The 7,364-nt window shown below is 39.0% G+C and overlaps 1 non-coding gene across 1 annotated transcript; it reads left to right on the top strand.

The window, feature by feature from the left end:
* The first annotated feature begins 1,212 nt into the window (after positions 1–1,212).
* Positions 1,213–1,318, top strand: LOC145561128 (small nucleolar RNA R71). Its single transcript, XR_014093708.1, has one exon. It is a non-coding gene; the product is annotated as a small nucleolar RNA R71 (small nucleolar RNA).
* The last annotated feature ends 6,046 nt before the right edge of the window (positions 1,319–7,364 follow it).

Consider the following 7,364-nt stretch of genomic DNA (forward strand, 5'->3'; position numbering starts at 1 on the left):
AAAGTAAATAAACAAAATAAAAAACAAAGGTAAAGAGAAAGAGTAAGCGATTGCTCATTAATTGAAGATGAAGGTCTACAAAGGATTGAACAAACTCCTCCTTCAAAATCCAAGTTCACCAATGAAGAAACCACACTTTCTCTCTCTACCAAATGAAAACTAATAGTTTTTCTCTCTCTAGATTAAGCTAAAATGTTGATAATATAGATGATTACAAACTTGAATGAGGAGACTATTTATATGCATCACAAAAGATGGAAATAAAACACCTAGGAGATCCTTCTAATTTAGCCATCACGGAATCATTTGGAGGGTCTTCAAGTTGAAGAGATTGTTGAGGTGGAGAAAGTTGGGGTTGATGGAAACCCGGAGGCCTATTAGTTTGGGCATAATTAGAAACATATTGACCCCTATTACCTCCGGTGCCTTGGTTAGGAACATTGCTTTGTTGATTATTTCCCATGTTACCTTGATCACCAAAATATTGATTTTGATGGTCATGGTATCGGAATTAGGTTGTTGGTTTTGACTACCATACCCCCTTTGATTAGAGTAACCTCTTCCATTGAAATTGGAAAGGCCTCCCCCACCATGGTATTGGTTATCATAACCACCACCACCTTGGTTCCAACCACGGTTTCCACCTTGATTCCGATTCCCCATTTGATTGGATTTTGGCCTCAAGTTCCCTACATTCCCCATTCTAGGAGAAAATTTCATAGCATTGACATTTCCATATTATCATCATGTTCATGGGGAAGGGGTTGAACTTCACAAGCATATACACAATGAGAGGTATCATGATCATAGGTTTCACAATTAGAACAAAACATGCATCCTTGGGGCATTGTATTGTAAGAAGAGGAGGAGGAAGTATCCATACCATTGCGTCCCTTGGTTGAAGGGGAGGTATTACCATGAGGATTGGTCCTTTATTTCATCAATTCATCCATTTGCTTGGTCATTTTAGAGATTTGGGTAGAGAGGTTGTTGATTGCGTTGGCTTGCTCCAATGCATAAACACCCTTACTAGAAGTAGCATCCTTTTCTCCTTCATACCAATCATCATAGTGCTTTGCGGCCTCCTCTATAATACACTCCACTTTATCCTCTCCTTTGTTCATGATTGGACCGCTGGCCGCGACGTCTAGGCTTGTTCTTTCTTGAGGTGTGAGACCTCCATAGAAAGTATGAATGAGTTGATACTTGGGTATCCCATGGTGTGGGCATTGACGTTGAAGTTCTTTGTATCGTTCCCATGCCGCACTTAGAGACTCACCACTCTTTTGGCGAAAACTTTGAATCAAATACCAAGCCTCGGCGGTCTTCCTATAGTTATAAAACCTCCTCAAGAAAGTTGTAGTCACTTGGTCCCATGTTGTGAGAGAGTTAGGGGGCACCTCCTTCTCTAGCCATTCTAGACCTCTCCCAATTAGTGAAAATGGAAACATCTTGAGGCTAATATATTCTTGATTCACTCCATTGACCTTTATTGTGTCACAATATTTCTCAAACCCTTTTAAGTGCTCATGAGGACTCTCAAACTTTCCACCCGAAAATTGTTTCCTCTTAATCAAAACAATCAAATTAGGCTTGATCTCAAAATTGTTGCCTTGAGTAGTAGAAGTTAGGATCACATTTTGTGCTTTAAAGGCTTCGGGAGCCCCAAGGCGTCTTAAAGGCGTATTCTCTCCCATTTTAGGACCTTCTTCACTTTTGAACTTATAGGTTGATAAAGGGTTGATTTCCGGACTCGATGATGAATTAGGGCTATCTAATTCTTCACTTGAGGGTGAAGAGGGTGGATTATCTTCTAATTCTCTTACTCCTCTCGTCAGGGTGTGAGAATTTCTACTCCTTGCTCTTGCTTCTCTTCTAAGTAAGGACAAAGACCTATCTAGGTCTGGATCGATGGGAATCAAAGATCTTGAGCGGGTTCGTCCTCTGTTCATACAACAAAGCTAAGATGAACGTAAGCACTAACAAGTAACAAAAGTAGCAAACACTAACAAATAAAAGATGAGATAGTCTCAAAAAAGCAATGAAATAGCAATGGAAGCCGTCTCCCCGGCAACGGCGCCAATTTGATAGAGGAATAATTGTGTCGTTAGACAACTACATATAAATCAAATACAATTTATAACACTCGACTTATCCTAATGCAATTATATGGCAAGAAGAGGGGTCCAACAACAGGGAGAAGCACATAAACACCGCATTCATCACTAGGCTTTAAGCTATCTCGGGACAAAGGATAGGAATGATTAAGAGATTAAACAAAATAACTAAACACCAAGGGAGATTGGTAGATGTAGATGCCGCTTGATCATGCAATAACATAAAAGCAAATCAATAGTGAACTAAACATGCATGAATATCGATACAAGGTTCAATCTAACCGCCTTCCGGGGTTAATCGATTTCTCCTAACATAGCCTCTATGTTTCCACACTAGAACCATATATGGGGAGGTGCAATCAAAGAACAATCGATAGTAATGAACCTTAACTAAGTCAACTTCCGTTCCTTGTTAGCAAAGATTCACCTTTAATCAACTAACAATGTGCACTTGCAAGAAGATCAAAGAATATCAAGCATGCAAAGATTTTAATCACAATTAACTTAATCTTTATCTTATAAGCATGAACAATTATCAACTACACCATCCAAACACCCTTGGCTAAGAGATTACTCAAAAATCATGTTCAGAACAATATCAATCATCAAATCAATAAGCATCAACATGATCAATAAGCAAAGAAGGAAAATCAAAGTTTATAAACAAAATAAAAAACAAAGGTAAAGAGAAAGAGTAAGAGATTGCTCATTAATTAAAGAGGAAGGTCTACAAAGGATTGAACAAACTCCTTCTTCAAAATCCATGTTCATTAAGGAAGAAACCACACTTTCTCTCTCTACCAAATGAAAACTAATAGAGTTTCTCTCTCTAGATTAAGCTAAATTGTTGATACGATAGATGATTACAAACTTGAATGAGGGGACTATTTATATGCATCACAAAACACAGAAATAAAACACCTTGGAGAGCCTTCTAGCCATCAGTCGTGCCTTCTCCATCGTGGCTACGGAGTTGCTTAACCCAACAACCCGCGCCCGCGGCTCCTACACCCGCGCCCGCGGCTAAAGAAAAGAGATGCCCTCTCCTGCTGAGGAGAGGCCGCGGAAAAATAACAGGGGAAAGCAGCCTCGATCAGCCGCGCCCGCGGGCCAGAGAAGAGAGCCCTCTCCTGGGGTGCGGCGTGGCATCTACTGAAAGTTGTGAAGTCTTCATCTTCAAGAATCCGCGCCCGTAGCCCAAAGCTCCGCGCCCGCGGCTCTATGCATTTCCATATTGCCTTCCTTGAGCACCATATTTCCTCTCCATGGCTCGTCATGCATCCAAAGGTACATCCGAAAGGGCCAAAAACCTACAAAAATAACAGAGAAACGTTAGAAAAACCAACAAAAAGGGAAAAAGGGAAAATAAACATGAGAAAGGAAAGGAAAAGGCAAAACTAAGGTAAAAATGCTTAAAAAGGCTCAAAACTAAGGTACATCCGACTATGATCATATACCTTTAGACCCTCAAGGAAGAGACTAGGACACTTAATGAGTTCCATCTAAATCAGGTGCCTAGATCTAAGAACAATCAGGCGGATGCTTTATTCAAACCGACATCTTCCGCTTGTTGTGATACACCTTAGTTAGTCTTTTAAGAAGTTTCGATAAAATATCTATATACGAGGAACCCATAGGAATTCTTGACCGAAGCTCCACCTAGATGGATGACATCTGGGGATATCTTATAGACGACACGCTTCCTGATTCACCACATGAGGCATCCATTAGAATAAGCGAGCTGCGAACTTTGAAATAAGGAACATAGAACTCTTTAAAACTAGTTTCCTAATACCCTTACTGCAGTGTGTTACCCCAAAAAAGGGGAATTAAGTTCTCGAAGAATTGCCTGCTGCTTACTATGCCTCCCACATAGGTGGCAGATCTTTAGCCTTCAGAGCCAAGTGACAGGGTTGCTTCTAGCCTAATCTCAAGTCAAATTCCATTGAAATGGTTAAGAAATGTGTAGGGAATATTTCAAGCGTTAACCCCTAGCTTTAACCCCACTATGATCATACACTAAAGTACGATGGCGTCCAAAGGGAAAGAAGATAGAGCAAAAGAGTCGCCAACAAGTTTTTAAGGAACTTGTAAACCTTTTACGAGGTGAAGGTTACACCCCTTAACGATCCAAGAGATCGTCAACTCCATAAGGTCTTGAACCAAATAGGGTTCGGGGATGAAGGTACAAATCCAACCTAAAAGAGATTGAATCTGCCGTAATAATAAGCCTCTACTTTATTCAGATCGTATTCATGTGCGCTTTTTGACTAGCATGCAATCAATAGGATTAACCCTAAACCTGTTTATCTATGTTGGCTAAATATTAATGCAAAAAAAATCTATTATTGGCGATTACTTGAATTATAATAAAATTAACCCTAAACAAGATTATTAAATATCTTATTAAGCGTGATTACAAGTACTAAATTCCCTTTAAACATGCATAAAAGGTGTGATCAAGCAATAACAATAAATATCAAGCAACATAGTAATAATCATCAAAATAATAATTATAACAATAAAAAAAATAATCATAATCAAAACAAACTATAAAAATAATCATGAATCATGTTAAAGCATAATAATAGCAAGATCCTAGGCATGATACTAACAAGATTAATAACAAACCCTAGCATGTCACTAAGCAATAAAAATCATATATTTAACCCTAACATGATACTAACAATCATAAATATTAGGAAGAAAATAAAAGGCATCATAACAATCATACTTGATATTAAAGTTACCCTAGACATGATACTAGGAATATCATTACAACAACCTAAACATGATTTCTACATCATCATTACAATAAAAACCATTAAAGTATTTACTTTGATGCCTCGTACCTCTTTCTAATAACAAAATACACGCGTTAGTAACTTCAAGGAAAATAATAAACAAAGAATTAAATTAAATAATAGAAATAGAGATTTGGGACCAAACCCTCAGAAATTAAAACCTTTCACGTCTAGGGCAAAGGCAACTTCGAATATGGCTAGGTGTATCTAATACTAATGTATGCGGAATTTTTATATTTATGAGAAGGCTAGTTTAGAAAAGAGAAAGAGAGAGAGAGAATTGGTAGATTGTAGATGAGAATAGGTTGTAGATGATTGTAGGTTCATTCCAAATGGAGTTTTTACGACGCTATTTATAAAGAAAATCAGCCAAAAAGATAAAATATCAAAAGAAGTTCTGGTGCAGATAAAATCTTATTAGCGCCAACGCTGGCTATTGGCGCCAAACGCCAACATTAGCGTCAGGCGCCAAGCGTAGCGCCAGGCGCTACAGCTTGCGTTTGGCGCTAATTCAGAAATTCACGCGTTTTCTTAAAATCAGATAGAAATTTCTGTACAGGAGGATAAAATCGTATTTTCTTCAAAAATGCTCTTTGATTCTAATTAAAACTCTGAAAAGTCAACAAAAGTCAATTTATCAATGCTAATTGAATTAGGAATGAAAAGAACCTTCTTGAAGAATCTAGAAGAATAAAACCATTCTTAATTTCATTAGGAATGATAAATCTATATTAGGCCCTCCTCTAGATCATTGGGCCGTATATAAGGCTCAAACCGGGCCCAGTTTAGTAAATTGGCCATAACTTCCTCAATATTCATCGGAATCGGGCTTATAATATATCGTTGGTAAGATCTTATCAAGCCCCATCCAACTACACTACCATTGACCCTTATCATGGACCAACCAAACTGGATTTACTGTTTTCTTAAAATAAGTTTTCAAAAACAAAGAGAAGAGAAAAGAAATTAAAGCTATCTGCAACACTAAACTTTCCACACTTTCACTTCATTCGATTATGATTCGACGCAAAAGGTACTCATCACTGGGTTTGGTTTTGGGGAGACACAAATGGGTGTCTACAAAAGCCCCCACTTTGACTGAGTTTGGAGAAAAACAAGTTTCGAAAACAAAAGTCAAAGTAACGATAGGGACGGAGAATGATTCAGAACGTTCTGCGATCCTTAATCATTCTTGTAACACCAATACCTGCAAACTAGCGTTAGTCAGATAAAAGAGTTAAGAGACGCGTATCTTGCACCATCGAGTACACGTCTCTGAAAGTAACCGATTTGCTGCTGCTTTTCCTGTCGTTTTGATGACCTCCTGCTAAGAGAATGTCATCCCGCTTGAAAACCGCTACGCTTGTAAATGCTTCCAATATTGAAGACTGCTTCGCTTGAAACGACCCTCTTTCGCTTTGATAATATTCCACGTCTAAGGGAATACCATCGAAGATTGCTTCTCTTGAAACAATTCCCTTCCGCTTTGTGACCATCTTTCACGTCTAAGGGAACATGATCGAAGACAACTTCACTTGAAATTACCTTCAGTTGCTTTTTGACAACTCTCCCCAATCTAGGGAACGCCATCTTGCTGTTTCGATGTTCACTCGTCTCTGAACAAAGAGCTTCCTTTTTTTGGATATGTTCACGCGCCTCTGAACAAAGAGCTTCTTTCTTTTTTGATATGTTCACGCGCCTCTGAACAATAGAGCTTCTTTAGTTTTTTTAATATGAACTTCTGAATGATGTGTCCACGCGTCTCGGAACAAAGAGCTTGAAAGAAATGTCCACGCGTCTCTGAACAAAAGAGCTTTGATGATAGGATGCCCACGCGTCTCTGAGCAAAAGAGCTTGAAAGGATTGTCCACGCGTCTCTGAAAAAAAGAGCTTTGACGATATTTCCACGCGTCTCTGGAGTAAAAGAGCTTGATGGAAATGTTCACGCGTCTCTGAACAAAAAAGCTTTGATGATATGCCCACGCGTCTCTGGAGCAAAAGAGCTTGATGAAAATGTTCATGCGTCTCTGAACAAAGAGCTTCGATGCTTGAATGTTTGTTGCGATAATATTCTGAAGAAAAATTTCCAAAGACCAACGCTTGCCAATCTCTAAAGCTTGCTTGAACTTTTCTTCCGCTATGCCAGTACGTCGGTGGTTTGCTGCTTGTGAACCATTATGTCCGTGATGAGCCAATGCTTAGGCGCTTTAAGCTAAGTGAGACGATCTTTCGTCAGGTCGATCACTTATTGTGATTGTAATCAAATTGACTACTTAATCATGTCAAATTGCTTATAGGGGCTAACTGGCGTACCAAAGAACCCGAAATTGCTGTATGAGGTCAAAATCACCTTTCTGAGAGGCTTCGAGCTCTGTCGCTGCTGAAATATCTCTGGCGCCAAGAATTGGCTCTGTCGCCAGACACTGGGATCTAGCGCCAGGCG

The sequence above is a fragment of the Chenopodium album genome, chromosome 9 (assembly GCF_948465745.1).
Source record: "Chenopodium album chromosome 9, dcCheAlbu1.1, whole genome shotgun sequence".
Taxonomy (NCBI): Eukaryota; Viridiplantae; Streptophyta; class Magnoliopsida; order Caryophyllales; family Amaranthaceae; genus Chenopodium; species Chenopodium album.